General features: G+C 41.3%; 1 long non-coding RNA gene and 1 other non-coding gene across 5 annotated transcripts in view; both read left to right on the top strand.

Moving 5' to 3' along the window:
* Window positions 1–15,649, top strand: part of LOC138065985 (uncharacterized) — a 151,172-nt gene that overhangs the window by 107,629 nt on the left and 27,894 nt on the right. The gene's annotated exons all lie outside the window — the stretch shown is intronic.
* Window positions 1,580–1,743, top strand: LOC138066413 (U1 spliceosomal RNA). Its single transcript, XR_011139851.1, has one exon. It is a non-coding gene; the product is annotated as a U1 spliceosomal RNA (small nuclear RNA).

Here is a 15,649-nt window from a genome sequence, read left to right on the forward strand (position 1 = left end):
ATTATTAGATACGTCCGTGTTTTACAAATATAAACTGCATTTTTCAGGCTATGGACCAACATGTTTTAAACCATCTGTGATATCAATTGCTCAACTTATGCTCTCAAAGAGCCTGCTTTACTTAAGGAGACTACTCTGCACTTACAGAAAATTCACATGGTCCTTAAGTATCTCAATTCACTTTTGAATATTTCAGCTGAGACTTTATCATTACAGTTGTTATTGTATCTAACCCTATGGGCTCTTTTGAAAGTGTGGCAGGGTTCAGTATTTCTCACATTCATCCCATTTATTTGTGTGCCTCAATATGGAGGTAGGTAACTGATTTTAAACATGTAACCTTGAAGACAGGTGATGAAAGTAGTGAATAAAAACTAAATGAATTTACACAGCCTGAGGCTTAGGCAAAATGTCCCTTTGGCTGTTCAGGTTGAAGTGGTTGCCAAGGGATGCTTCTTTTTCCCGAAGCATTTATTCCAGACATGTTTCTCTAGCCTTCTGCTCTGCTTGGCTGACCATTTTTGGCCCTTCCTTGTTGCTCTGTACATGAATATGTCCAATTTTTATCATTAGATCTCAAATTACGAATTCTTTTCTGCTATCAGAATGGTTTCTAAGGAAGGTGAGAATACTTTTGAGAAGAAAAAATGTATTTCTAGGTTGGATTTTGTAAGCTACACTGACACTGAAATACATGAAATATTAGCTCTGTAAAGTTCAGTGAGGCTGACTTAACAGCAAAGGGGAAAATGCATCTGTCACACAAAAGTACTGTGTTTACAAAGTGACCTTCTGCACTGCAGGAACACTTTAAATAGGAACGTTAAGGATGACAATTCTTAGTCATGGAGCTTCTTTGAATTTTAGTCTTTTTTAATGTATTTAATGAGTAGTATCTTACGGCATGCAGGAACAACAAAAGGCTGCTCAAAACAGCAAAACCAAATACTGCCAACTTGGGGCCAAAAATCTTCAAGGCTTTCTCGTTTCTTGTTCAGTATGTGCTTCTTCTGCCCTCAGCTGCTGTGAGTGGTGGGCATCTTAATTTAAGCATTTGAGTAGACATGTTTTCTGCAGGTCACTGAGGATTTTTATTCCGTCATTCAGTTCAGAAGAATATAAAACCACCCAGCTGGGCTGTGAGCTCTTTTGATTAAAGTTTGGATGTACCCTTGGCTAATGTTACCCTACATTCATGTTCTTAAGTTGTGTTCTCTTTTTCTGTCCAGAATTTGTCAGACTTTTCCAGGGATTCTGTGGATTTGCAGCCTTGGTTGTAGCAATAACAATCACAGCAGCAAGAAGAGCTATGACAGTTCCAGCAAAACTGTGGAACACGTGAAAACCCTGGGCATGTTCTATGCAGATGTGCAGACCCATTGTACAGTGCAAGCACTGTTGCTTACACTTGTGCCTGTGTTCTCTGTACATCCTGGAAGTGCTGGACTCATAATGCATGTGCTATGTTGTTTCTATGCATATACTTCTCCCTGGGAAAGTTTTGCCCTCTGCCCAAGCCTCTGAGCACATGATCATCAACAATCATAATAGCACATCATCTTTTTAAACGTATTTTCTCATGCTTACCTGGCAGGGGAGACACCATGCTCAGGCAGGTGGTTTTCCCAGGGCGAGGCTCATCCCTTGCACTCCGGGTGTGCTGACCCCTGCGATTTCCCCAAATGCGGGAAAAACGACTGCATAATTTGTGGTAGTGGGGGACTGCGATCGTGCTCTCCCCTGCAGTGGAATTTTTCAAGCATGACTTCCTTCAGACTCAAGATTGGTGCATCCCTATGAGTAAGAAGTCAAGCAAAGCAGGCAAGAGACCTGCATGGATGAGCAAGGAAGTCTTGACAAAACTCAAACAGAAGAAGGAAGTACACAGAATGTGGACAAGGGGACAGGCCACTTGGGAGGAACATAGGGACATTGTCAGAGTATGCAGGGATGGGACAAGGAAGGCTAAGGCCCATTTGGAATGGGCAATTTGGAATAGATATCTGGCAAGGGATGTCAAGGACAACAAGAAGGGCTTCTTCAAATACATCAATAGCAAAAGGAAGACTTGGGAAAATGTGGGCCCACTGCTGAATGGGGCGGGTACCCTGGTAACAAAGGATACAGAGAAGGCAGAGTTGCTGAATGCTTTCTTTGTTTCAGTCTTCACTGCTAAGGCCAGTCCTCAGGAATTCCAGACCTTGGGGACAAGACAGGAAGTCTGGAGGTCTCCCTTAGTCGAGGAGGATTGGGTTAGAGATCATTTACGCAAACCTGACACCCACAAATCCATGGGCCCTGATGGGGTGCACCCCCAAGTGCTGAGGGAGCTGGCGGATGTTATTGCTAGGCCACTCTCCATCACCTTGGAAAGGTCCTGGAGATCAGGAGAGGTGCCTGAGGACTAGAAGAAAGGCAATGTCACGCCAGTCTTCCAAAAGGGCAAGAAGGAGGAGCCAGGAAAGTACAGGCCTGTCAGCCTCCCCTCCACCCCGGGAAAGCTGATGGAACAGCTCATCCTGGAGGTCATCTCTAAGCATCTGGAGGACAAGAAGGTGATCCGGAGTAGCCAGCATGGATTCACCAAAGGGAAATCATGCTTGACCCATCTGATAGCCTTCTCTGGTGGAGTGACTGGCTGGGTAGATGAGGGCAGAGCAGTGGGGATATTGTCTACCTGGACTTCCGCAAAGCTTTGGACACTGTCTCCCATCACATCCTCCTAGGCAAGCTCAGGAAGTGTGGGTTGGATGAGAGGACGGTGAGGTGGATTGAGAACTGGCAGGATGGCAGAGCTCCGAGGGTTGTGGTCAGTGGTGCGGAGTCTAGTTGGAGGCCTGTAGCTAGCGGTGTCCCCCAGGGGTCAGTCCTGGGTCCAGTCTTGTTCAACGTATTCATCAGTGACCTAGGGGAAGGGACAGAGTGCACCATCAGCAAGTGTGCTGATGAGACTAAACTAGGGGGAGTGGCTGACACACCAGAAGACTGTGCTGCCATTCCGAGGGACGTGGACAGGCTGGAGAGCTGGGCGGAGAGGAACCTCCTGGAGTTCAACAAAGGCCAGTGCAGGGTCCTGCACCTCGGGAGGAATAACCCCCTGCACCAGTACAGGCTGGGGGCTGACCTGCTGGAAAGCAGCTCTGCCGAGAAGGACCTGGGAGTGCTGGTGGACAACAAGTTAAGCATGAGGCATCAATGTGCCCTTGTGGCCAAGAAGGCCATTGGGATCCTGGGGTGCATGAGGCAGAGTGTTGCCAGCAGGTGGAGGGAGGTGATGCTTCCCCTCTCCTCAGCCCTGGGGAGGCCTCACCTGGAGTCCTGTGTCCAGTTCTGGGCTCCCCAGCACAAGAGAGAGCTGGCAGTACTGGAGAGAGTCCAGGGGAGGGCTACAGAAATGATGAGGAGGGACTGGAGCACCTCTCCTGTGAGGAAAGGCTGCAAGAGCTGGGCCTGTTCAGTCTGGAGAAGAGAAGACTGAGGGGTGATCTCCTCAATGTGTACAAGTATCTGAAGGGGGGATGTCGAGAGGATGGGGCCAGCCTCTTCTCCGTGGTGCCCAGCAACAGGACAAGAGGCAACGGGCAGAAACTGAACCACAGGAAGTTCCATCTGAACCTGAGGCAAAACTTCTTGACTGTGAGGGTGACAGAGCATTGGAACAGGTTGCCCAGGGAGGTAGTGGAGTCTCCTTCCCTGGAGATATTCAAAACCCGTCTGGATGTGATCCTGTGCAATGTGCTCTAGAGGACCCTGCTTGAGCAGGGAGGTTGCACTAAATGGTCTCCAGAGGTCCCTTCCAACCTTGGCCATTCTGTGATTCTGTGTTATTACACTTGCCACAATAAAAAACAGTAGCTCATTGCCAGTAAGGCACCAAGACTGACCGTAAAAACTTGTAGTCTCAATTCTTATTTGCGCATAGACTCTTTTCTATCTACTTTGTGTGTCAGCATCTACAGATAAAGGCCCTTTTCCCTTGCAAGAATGCTACAATGGTTTTGACATACATAAGAGGCAGGAGCCAAGTGATTTATGAACATCTATTTAATTAAAGGACAGGCAGCCACAGTATTCGCCATTTCTCTGATCCACATTTTTTGCATTCAGAGAGTAAAATGTTGAATAAAACAGGATGTCTGAGGGCACATCTACATAAATAAGGACTGTCACACTCACCTTCTCTGCCTACACTTTGAGAGCTATGTAAGGTCCCCAGTGCTTCACATCCGGCCAATGTGGAACATGGGCAGTGAAAAGTTTGAGTGTGCGCCAGTCTGTGTAAATGTATTTCCCAGTCAACATCATGGCCTGGGTCTCTCTTGCAAAGCTGCCGTCAGCCACTTAGAAGTCTCTCATTCTTCCAGTGAATATTTTAGATACCCAAAATATGTGTTTATTGTTGCGAACTTTGGCTTCTTGCAATTCTGGAAAATTCCGTTATCTTCATGCAATGCCATCTCGACCATTATGGTTTGTACATGACATGTTGAACCATACCATACAAGCCATCTTTGGTCATGCACTAAAACGCTGCTTACTTAGCTTTGTTCAGCCATCTCCTTCCATAAGTTACTTTCTTGGAACATCTTTTAGAGTTACTGTTTTGGTCAAACAAAATCCTGGGCTCTCTTGTATACCTCTAGATCTTCACAGAAATACCCATTTTCATGTTAGATTACTTTGTGGTTAGTTTGTGGCCAGTGTTCTCTGATTCTTATTTAGTATCTCATCATGTAAGACTGCATCATTTTTGACTCATCAATTATAGATGGAATATAAAGATTAGCACACTACTATGAAACAGCTCTGTGCCGTGACTGTAATATTCCCCACGCTTCAAGTTCGTATGATTGCTTTGTGGTTTTTTAGATCTATCATACCATTTAATGAACCTTACTTCTTTTAGTTCTTACTTGCTTCATTTCTTTCTAATTTGTTGTTTCTGATTTGCTTAAACATTTCTATTTCATATTGGAGTCCAAGCTATATCAGCATCCTTAATAATCATTAATACACCTTTCTTTCTTTATGAAATACTAGGGATTGTCAAATTCTGACGGTACCATTTGTGGCCAAGTTACCAAGACAGCAAAGTTTCTTCAGAATGGAGGTCTGCTACAAGATGCTGAGCTTGTCTGATCAGCTCTCCCATTTTATGACTGTGTGGGCATAAAGCATGACTGAAATGAAAAAGCTAAAGGCAAAACTTCCTCCCTCACTTAGCAAGAGTTTGTGGCTAAGTTAATCAGCTGCTGAAGTTACTCCCACCACCCCTCTGCATGAAACAGAAGATGCATCTGCTCTTTCACACATTTTAGGCCTACTCACGCCAATGAATCTGGCCTACATGTAGATATATAGAACATTATTATTAATAAAGTTCTCAAACTCTGTGTGATTATCACATTAGCTAATCATCCAAAGATAGTCTGAATTTCTGAATCTGAATAGTCTGAGTTACTGAATCTGAATGTCAGATAGTCTGCCATACCAAGAGAGATATCAAATTGAACAGAAGCACAAAAAGCTGTAGTAGTTGCTGAATTACTCAAGGTTCCCAGAAGCAAATGGGAATCTGAAGATGTTCCCTTAGAATAGAGAAAAATCATACTAGTAGGAATCAACTCAAGCTCAGCTATGCTTTCCCTAAGCAGTTATCTTTGTTTCTGCAGTAGCATATGTTAGAAAAGCAGATTCTGGATTAAGATCTGAATTTTTCAAACAAAACATTTTCCAGTAAAAATCTATAGCTTTTTGGTGAGAGGTGTGACTAGGGCACTTGGCTGAGGTTGAACACGGTGTGGAAGACCATTTCAGTAAGAGCACAGAATAGGTTTATTACACAACTCCCAGCTACTTTCCTTGCTAGGGAATAATGCCTTTGTAGGGACCCCCTTTTCAGCCTGTAGTCTGCAGTCTCAGAAGGTAAAAATGCCTCTTTAATATTCCTGGCTGAGAGGTGGAGACATAAATATTCTTACAAAGAACTTACAGCACTGACTATAAATTACATGATACTCTGGAAACATAGCAGGATGTGTTTCCTGTCCTTGGACAGTTTAATCTAGGGCCTTCATCCCATAATGTATTACCCATATTTAACTTGCATTTTAAGTAATATCATTGTGTCAAATAACAGTGTCGTGGAAGCCATAACACAACTCCTGCTGGATACAGGGCTGTCAGGAGCCTCTGTCAGTGCAGGTGAGCAGTCTTTCGCGGTCTGCACATTACTCAGTGTAAGTGCAATGAGGAGTAAGGTCTGGGATGAAATGATCAAAGTGCTCCTGGGGATTTACCTACTGTTTTTTAGTGGGATTTATGAGGGTAAGTGTCTACCGTATTGTCTTTACTCAGGGCCATGTCAAAAGCCTTGAGAAGATTCTTTTGGTTTAGTTGGGACCATTGTTTTGGGTGTGAGATGTTACCACTGGCAGCAGAGTCTTTTTTGGTAAATAATCATAGCATCAGATTTAACATTTTTTGGACATTACAGAATGCCCTACCTGAACGCCATTAATTCCATCTAAGTGGGGACTATGGTATGTTCAGTTGGGGTGTGTACTTTACTGGGGACCCTTCCAGGAACTGTGTTTCACCTAACAATGGTGAATAGCAAGGACTGTTTCTTAACTGGGACAAATTAAGAGACATTTACTTAATGAGAATACATTCAGCTGGAGCAAGTCATTAAGTGGTGCTTAAATTCGTATTACACTCTAAACTCTTGGAAGTTTCCAAATAAGTATTAAATGAAGATGCAAGAGAGCAAATGTAATTTTTATTCTTGATTTTCTTATTTTGTGCCATATTTTACATCTCCAGAAAACTATTTAGACCAGGGTTTTTAATAGCTTTTCTTTTTCACAGCTGCTAAACTGGAATGGCTGACTGTTCATCAAGGTGCCTCATTTCAGAGGATTTCAGTGTATCATTATTGGCAGCAAATAATGCAATTTTTTCATGTGCTTTTTTAAGTGCAGTGTCTTTCCCTGTGGGTGGTTTTCTGTACATCCCTGCAAAGCTGCAGAATCGTAATGTTCTCCGATTTTAATCATCTACTTACCACAGGCATGGACTTCAACAACACGTGTGGTGAAGGAGGTGCTGCTCTAACGTGCTGCCCCATGTTCAGCATGTGGGGCCAGAAAATAGAATTCAGTCTTTTCCTAGAACGACGCTCATCTCTGATGTGGGTGGCGAGGAACCTGAATATGTGTGGAAATAGAGATGCCAGAGTGCTCTGCTTTGGAAAAGACCCCTCAGAGAAATGGAGCAGCTAGTGTATCACTCCATATGTTCTTGCAGAGCAGGTACAGAAGATGGGATCTTTCCCACTGCTACACATGTATTTCAAAGACCTCAGTAACATGCTGTGCTCATGGGGATAGAGAAGAGGTCTGAATGATGAAGTCGCTCGGAATTGCTATTGTTTAATTACCGTCTGAACACTGCTGGTGAAAAACTACATCTTCTTGACAAAAAATTTACTGCTGCCTGAAACTGCTGACTTTGAGGAAAATATAAACCCACAAGTTGTGTACCCTTGCACAGGCAAGCAAAGGGCAGTCATAATTTCTGTGATAACATGAGGCAAAAGAAAGATTATCGCAAGAAGTGTGACTTTGTCTAGACTCTTAATGTCTCTCAAGCATGTTTTCTAGCATCTTTAAAGGATGGTTTTGGCCACAACATTTTTCTCACCCCTGTTCAGGACTAGATGCATTAGTAGATGGTAAACAAGAACCAGGAAACATTTTTTAGTTCAGAAGATTATATGCATACTTACATATAATGAGACAGAGTCTCTGCTACCTTGGATCAACAACTCTATTTTGAAGCCACGCGTTTACAGCTCTGTGCCATTCTGAAACATCTGTCTCGTTTGGCTAATCGTACTGAATTAGGTAGCCTGTATTTCACTCTCAAAAGACTTTTTGTTTAGAAAGCCAAAAAAAATTTTGGTAGTTTGGATAGATAGAAAAAGTTGTTACATTCCTACTTGTATTTCAGTGATAGCTTCTAAGCATTGATCCTTCTTATCTATTACATGTTCCTGAGACAAAAGTAAAAAGATTTCTACCAAGCATCTTCATGGCTCTCAGATATGCGGCGAATAGTGTTCCTGATTTTATTTACTGTGACATAATGCTATAAAGCCACACCAGCTTCAACAGTTAAAAGGATGAGCCTGGGAACAGTGCTCTGTCGTGTTGTCTCTCCAGGAGGGGCAGGGATGGGCTCTGTTTCCTTGTGGGATGGGAAAATACATGCCAAGCAATTTTCCAGGTGTTGCTGCAATGTGGTGTCTCAGCTGGCAGAGCAACACGATGCCATCGGGGCAGCATGCCAGATCTGAGGTTTTCACGTGTATTGTCAGCCTGTGTATTTATTTATGTATTCAGAGGAACCGCAGCCAAGCGCTGCACGCCAGGTGAACACTGGGGCGCTCTGGGAGGCGCAGAGGAAGCCAGACAGGAGCCCAGGTGTGGCTCTCAGAGTATGTCAAAAGGTTGAGCTTCTCAGAGGGGCAGGTTTTATGTTTGCAGCTAATACATGAATGAGGCTAATAAATAAATGACTTCCAGGCATTAGCCACCAATGATTTTGCAGCTATGCAGTGATGGGCAGCAGTTGGCTTCCTGCATTGCCTTGTTTCTCTGCCTTCCAGTTGCTCTGCTGTGCTGTGCGCTACTTGTAACAGAGACATCGAGCAAAGTGGTGGTCAGTCTGTTAGTTGTGTTTCAAGTGCAACATATGGAGAAATTTTTATCTATCTACATACCTTAACTGCTGCCTGGGCAACCTTTTTAAAATCAGGGAATTTACTTTGCCTAACTCATGTGGAATGTGGAGCATAGCTTAAGATGGAGACTCCTTTTTTCTCCTTGAATGGAAATCTAAAATCTCAGCACACCCACACACTGAAGGTTGGGTTCATTTGATGCGTACCCAAGATCTCCCTGGGAGGTACAACACATCACTGCCTCTGCAGCTTTCCTTTTAATCTGCTACACTGGGCTTTTCAGCAGTGATGCTGTTGCAGTCACTCAGAAACACTTCACACTATTTCTATGAGAAAGAGGATGAATTTTAAAAAGGGACATATGTCTTTCTCTCTAAGCAAACATGGGGTTTGGGTCTCACTGTGAATCTGTAGCCTTTGAGGTGATACATGTATGAAGGGAGAGATTTCCTGTTACGAAATATAGACCATCTTCTAATTTTCTCTATTATGGCAAACTTCAAGTCCTGTTTAAATTCCTATTTTGGTTATCCAGATGACTTACCAAAGATGGCATGATCTGGAAATACAATAGAGGAAAATTATTTTATATCAATTATAATGGAGGCCACTGTTAGCTCTGCAATGGTATGATGATTCATAGTTAATGGAATCAATACCTCGAAGATTGAATTATAGCCTCTCTTTACCACACCTTCAAGGAGTGGGTGGAGGACAAGGAAATGTTTTCATTTTGGGGAATTTCCTGCCAGTCTTCTTTGCTGGAGGATCATCTTTGCACCTACTATTTTGCCTCAGTTTCGTGGCTCACTTCTACATAGTGCATTCTCTGTGTTGGTGTCTGTTTTGGCACTATTAGCTAAGGCAAATACATTACTGAAGAGAGAAAAAGAAAATATAGCTGCTAAAGAATGCTGAGAAAGGAAAATATAGCTGCTAAATCACACTGAAAATGCATCAAGTTGTTAAAGAAAATAAGTCATGGAGAAGAGATTTACAGAAGAAGGAAAAGTTCAAAATGGAAATGGGCACTGTGGAAAAAAGATGGAAAAAAGAGGATAAATGTTGTGTCTTATGCCCACAATATATATTTCTATATTCTGACCACAACAACCTGTCTCCTTTGGCCCTTCAAGTGTCAAAATGAAATTCAAGCAACAACATAAAAGACATAAGGGAAACCTCCTAAAATGAAGCCTGAATAGGGGAGGTTATTAAAAGGAGGATTTCTGTCCCTCAGGATATCAGAGTCTCCTTCCTTTTTATCCGTATCTATTTTGGGTCGTGTATTCACACAGCCCTGAATAACAAATCCAGGTCTCATTCTCAAGGCATCTCATTAATAGAAATCGGTTATCTTAATTTCCTCAGTCTGAAACTTTCTTGAAACCTGACACATGTGCTAGGTATTTGAGTCATATCTATACTTTCATTGATTGAATATTTAAATATGTTATTGCTGGGCAAAAACTGTTTTTTCAGTTCAGTGCCACTTTTTTTAGACTTCTGACGACTTTTCTGTGCTGCATCACAGAAACCAACATCCTTTACCTATTCCTCAGATAACCAGTGGCTTGTTGGAATAAAGTTCTCGTCAGGGAGACCTGCGTTGAATTCCCCATTCTGCTGCTTTCTCACATCCTAGTGAGTTCTATGAAAATCGGTAAGTTAGAGCTGTTCTGGAAGTTAAGAAATTTCATGTAAGAAACCTTGATGAGAATTTTGTCAAAATTGGCATTTTTCTCTGAAATATTATTAGTTTTTGATTATCAATTTGGTATATACTGATAACAAAGCTTTTTCTGGGGAGGTTTCTGATGATCTGTAATATGAATAGCCTGTGGAAAGAATATAGGGCATAACTGGAGCGCAACTTACGGTTCCAGGGGAGAAGAGTTGCAATGACGGCTTGGAGCACTTTTGGAACAAGATAAAAGTAAATGCCCTGTACTTATTCCAACACAGACCTTTGCAATCCCAGCGTTTATTCACCTCTGAAGACAAATGACAGTCACTATCTTTCTCAAACTCTTGTTCCACCATAGCAGCATATCTCTGGGTCGTGCAAAACCTGGAAGGTCTGAGTGTATCTTCAGATAATATCACCAAGTGTTGCCCTGTGGAATGGCCATGACTCAGTGGTAACTGATTTCTGTTCAAGTTTCAGATCTTTTAAAGACCTTGGCATCACTGTATATGAAGGTTATAAATCATTTTGAGAGGAGCAGATTTAAAGTAGAGAAATTGTTCTCTGAGGAGAAAAATTTAGAAACATAAAATTGATAAATGACAGTAAATCGCCTATCTGAAATGTTTGGGTGTACGCCATTCAGTTTCCTTTAATTGCACGAAACATAATCAAGAACACTTCCTGTTTTTCCAGAATGTTATAGCTGGGTTAGAAAGCACCCCTATATCAATTATTAGTCTGATAATAACATAATAGCCTAAAGCTGCTATGCTGGCCATTAAAGTGCTTCTTCAAACATCCTTTTTGAACAATTCTGGCTGTAATAAGAATAAAAACATTCACTTGAAGTCCACATGAGGAAAATATGTCTATCTAAATCATCGATTTTAAGTTTTTTTTTTTTTTAGTATCTCTTATAAATACACATTAAAACAGTAGTCACTGGATATATTATTAGGATCTATTAGTGAGAGCCACCAGATTATTCATGCAAATGCTGCTTTTTAGGGCCAGCCTTGTAGTGCTAGGTCCCTTGCTGATCAAAGGATACTGTTAATGGAAACAGCTGTCTTTAAAGAAATTGGAGCTCCTGGCCATTTAGTGAAGAAAGTACCAGGCTTCAAAGATTAGGCAAAAATACAACCCTCACAATGTGTGAGACTGCACTGTTATATTGTAATATTTAGTCTCACGCATTTTGTTCCATGCATTTGCTCCATGACTGGAGAAAAATCACTGTGATGATGTACTGAAAGGAAGAAAACAAGCAATCCTCTACCTCCTCTTCTTATTGATACTCATTCTTATAAAATCTCACGCAGGCAGAAAAGTTCTTTGGCTCTAATACAACTTCTTTCTTTCTGAAAGAAAATAAGCAGGTGGTGAAACCAGGTGGCTTAGATTTTCTGGGAGTCTGTGGAAGCACTTGTGTGTTAAACATTAATTTTTAAGCACTGTTTGTCAAGTCTCCTTGGGCAGCTCCCCACTGCTGACTTGATAAGGGTACTGTTAATGCCGCTACGTCTGACAAGAGCAAAGACACCTTTGGACCTTTCACATGTGTCTTACAAAAGCTGACTGTTTAACATTGACTGCAATGGTAGCCACAACAGACTTCCCAGATCTCTTCATAACGCCATTCAATTAAAAAGGAGTTTGCCTTTTTTTGCAAAACGCTGTACTTCCAACGGCAGAGGCAATCCTTATCTAATGGGTTACGCTCAGTCAGGTTTCATGTGGGGCTTGGTGCTGCTGTAGCTGATGCTAGTGCAGGAATAAAGTCTCCTTACCTTCTTGCCTCCCTCCTTTTAACCTCTTAAAAGCACAATGGGTGCGACCTAGCTTCTGACCAGCTAGCTTCCTTGGTGACTATTTGTTTCCTTTACTAATACTCTTATTTTTGCCAGATTCCTGGCCCTTTTCCTACAGTGCCCTTCTAGATATCACACTTGTCACTGCTTTCCCTCAAGTTAATCCGAAATCTCAGCTCCAATTTTGCGCCCTCTGACTTCTCTGTGCTTGTTCCTGTTGTTGCAGAGCTGTGCTGTGTCATAAGCTTAAATAGTCTTGTTCTTTACAGGGCAGAACTTTTATTTGGCACAGCCCACATTATGTTAAGGAGCCATTTCTAGTGAGGGTCTGGATAGGCAAACTTGTGGAGCCTTTGAAAAAGTGTTTAACAGGGTAAAGCGAGAATATTTCATGATCTTCTATGCAACATGTTAGACTATATATTTTTTTAAGAGAGGAAGTCATTTTAAAATGTTTTATATTGTATATCTTCAGATATTGACATTTAGAATCATTCAAAAAAGATTGCTTGACTGTCTATCTTAAAAAAATCATTTGAAACAAATGTGAAAAATCATTAAAAATCCCTGTTTTCCTACCTTTTTTCCAGTTCATTCTTCTTTATACATACATCTATGCATATATATGAAAGCAAGAAATGAAAACATAATCATAAAGCCTGATTTCCTTTTCGATTCGAAAACGGGAACAATGGCCATTTGCAATGAACTCTATTTAAGATAGGGACTGGCAAAGAGGAGTGTTTAAATTTATTAATTCAACTTCCACTCATGAGAACATGAAAGGAAATATTTTTATAGCCTAGAGTTTTATGCAAAAGCTTGCTTTTACAAAGTCTAAGGAACTGGATAACACTGATTTGATAATATTTCTTGAAAACTGATCACTTGATTGAAAAAAAGGGATACGATATCTTTTAGTGTTCAGTATTATTTTGCTTAAAGATTAATGCATAAAATTCAATTACCTTCAGAAGGCCTCACAGTCATTATCAACTATTAAACTCTTGTTATACCAACTATTTATTTTGGCAGAAATTAGTTTTTATCTAGTTTCTCACCTAACTAGTGTCTGGTCTTATTAAAAACAAAGCAAAACAGAAATCTAAAATTTCAAACTTGGGTTTCTTAGGAACTGAAATTTCCATTCTGTAGGAAATTCAGTTTTTTTCTAATGCAGTTGTCTGAACTTCAAAAGAAAAGCCAAATATTTTTATTTCTTGGAAAAACAAAAAATTACTAGGGTTTCAAGTAAAGACTACGAAAGTATTTTTATTTGAAAGTGCTGAACAATTCCATTTTTTACAATTGTTTTGTTCATTCTGTATGCATTTACTTTTAAATTATAGCAATTAGCAGTAATATTTGTTGTATGGTCATGGGGCATCCTAAAAGAGGTTTCTTAAAACCAAAACTGTGTACCCAGTTCTCCAGTGCACTTTTTCAGGATGAGGCTGTGTAGAAACTGCATGGGCTGGTTTGGGAGTTGATATCACAGGCAGTAGGGACAGGAGAAAGGTCTTCCAGAGACTAATGGCATTTGGGAAAATTCTACGGCTTGTAACAGAGGGGTGAGCAAGTAGCCTCAGCCCTGAAGATCAGAAAGGAGTTTGACATACACATAGAATTATAATACGTTTTTTAAAATGATATATTCATATTAAAGAGAGATGTTTCAACAGGGTCCTAATGAAATATTCCAATGTTTTCTGCTGTAGAGTACCTGTAAATTAGCACTTTATTATTTCAATGTCTTTTGAAATTTCTGTATTCAGAAGATTCTGCAGATAGAAAATCATACATATACCTGCAATCCTCCAGAGGAGAAAGAGTGATTCAAAGGCCCTTCTCGGACTATAAAGGGAAGATAGGGAACCAGACTTCAGGTACAAGCTGGAGAGGAGGACTTTGGTGCCAGCAAGACTTCTTTTGAGAGAGTTGAAGCTCAAAAGGTTGTTGAAATGAGCAGAGCCAGAGTTTGACTAGAAACCGAGCAAAAGAGTAGCTCAGGTCAGTGAATCTACCCTGTGGCAAGTGGGGGATCTATGATACAGTACTATCTCTGTCGGCTCTGAAATATTGTAATTGAAGGGGTATATTCTTCAGATGTATCCTTGCCTGCATGGTAGTTGTTAGGGATTTCCAGACACTACTGATCTAGGAGTCACCAGAAGAACAGTGGAACTGATGAGAGATATACTCCTGCAGCAGCTTACAGAGCCCGCAGGAGGTATCTTTGGGGAGGGACAGGAAGAATACGGAGGGGGAGACCAGGCTGTTCAAGGGTTTGGAATGGTCAGATTCTTCAGCCTGGAAATCATGGCATGACAGAGATCAATACAATCACGAGTCTGAACTGCAAAAACAGCTGAATACTTCTGATTTTGTTACTACTACTCTTAGTTGCTACCTAGACGCACCAAAACCTGATGAGCAGTGTGCTTTACATGCATTGTAAACCTTGTTGATATGTCTGAGCCACAACAGAGGGTACTTACTTTGCAAACACTTAGAAAATCATGTTGGCAGGGGATGAAAGGAACAGAAATATTCAAAAACAAATAGGAGATGGACCTTGGAAAAACAAGCACTCGAAGGGATGAGCTGAAATTAGAGGCAACATATTCACCATCACCTCCCTATTCTGAAGAGAATTTCAATGCTAAGGTGGTAATTTTTCAGTACTCCACTGATCAGATATAAAGGGAGCGAAGAGATATTTCCTCTTTCAATAATTACCAGTTATTGAAAGAGGAAATATCATGTGAGTTAAAGAAAATATATCTCATACTTTCTTGGAAACGATCCCCTTCATCTACCGCCCGCCCCCCGCTCCACCACGCACACACACATGTGCACACACAGTCTCCCTCCCTCAAATTCTAATGGGCAAAGCTGTCCATGAAGCTTAAATGGGTTATGAAGAAATTAAAAAGTCTTCACCCAGCTGTGCAAGAGGACATTATCTGACATCAAAGTTCTTGTTTGACAGCCCAGCAAGGGTATGGGATTGATGTATTTCTGGAAGGTACCTCTGTATTTTTCCTTTAACCTCCTCTGACTTCTGAGAACTCTTGCGTAATTGCTCATTTCACAAATCGCTAACTGTAGCAGAAGAATTTGTTGTCTTGAGGTCAGGATTCAGTTGCTGTATCATCACTGAAGCCTATCCTCATTTCTAGTTCTGGCAGGCTGGCTACCTGGCTGCAATGAAGGTGATCGGTATGAACTCCAGTCCAGATCTGCAGATATAAGCTGAAAATCAACGATACAGAAACTGAATCATTTGAATGAAAGTCTGAACATCATAAATACATGCATGCAGTTTTTTCCCAAGGATTTTGGAAATGTCATGGGAATTTCCACTGAAAATTTCAGCTAATTCAAAATGGCTACTTCTGC

This window comes from Struthio camelus, chromosome 2 (genome assembly GCF_040807025.1).
Source record: "Struthio camelus isolate bStrCam1 chromosome 2, bStrCam1.hap1, whole genome shotgun sequence".
Lineage (NCBI taxonomy): Eukaryota > Metazoa > Chordata > Aves > Struthioniformes > Struthionidae > Struthio > Struthio camelus.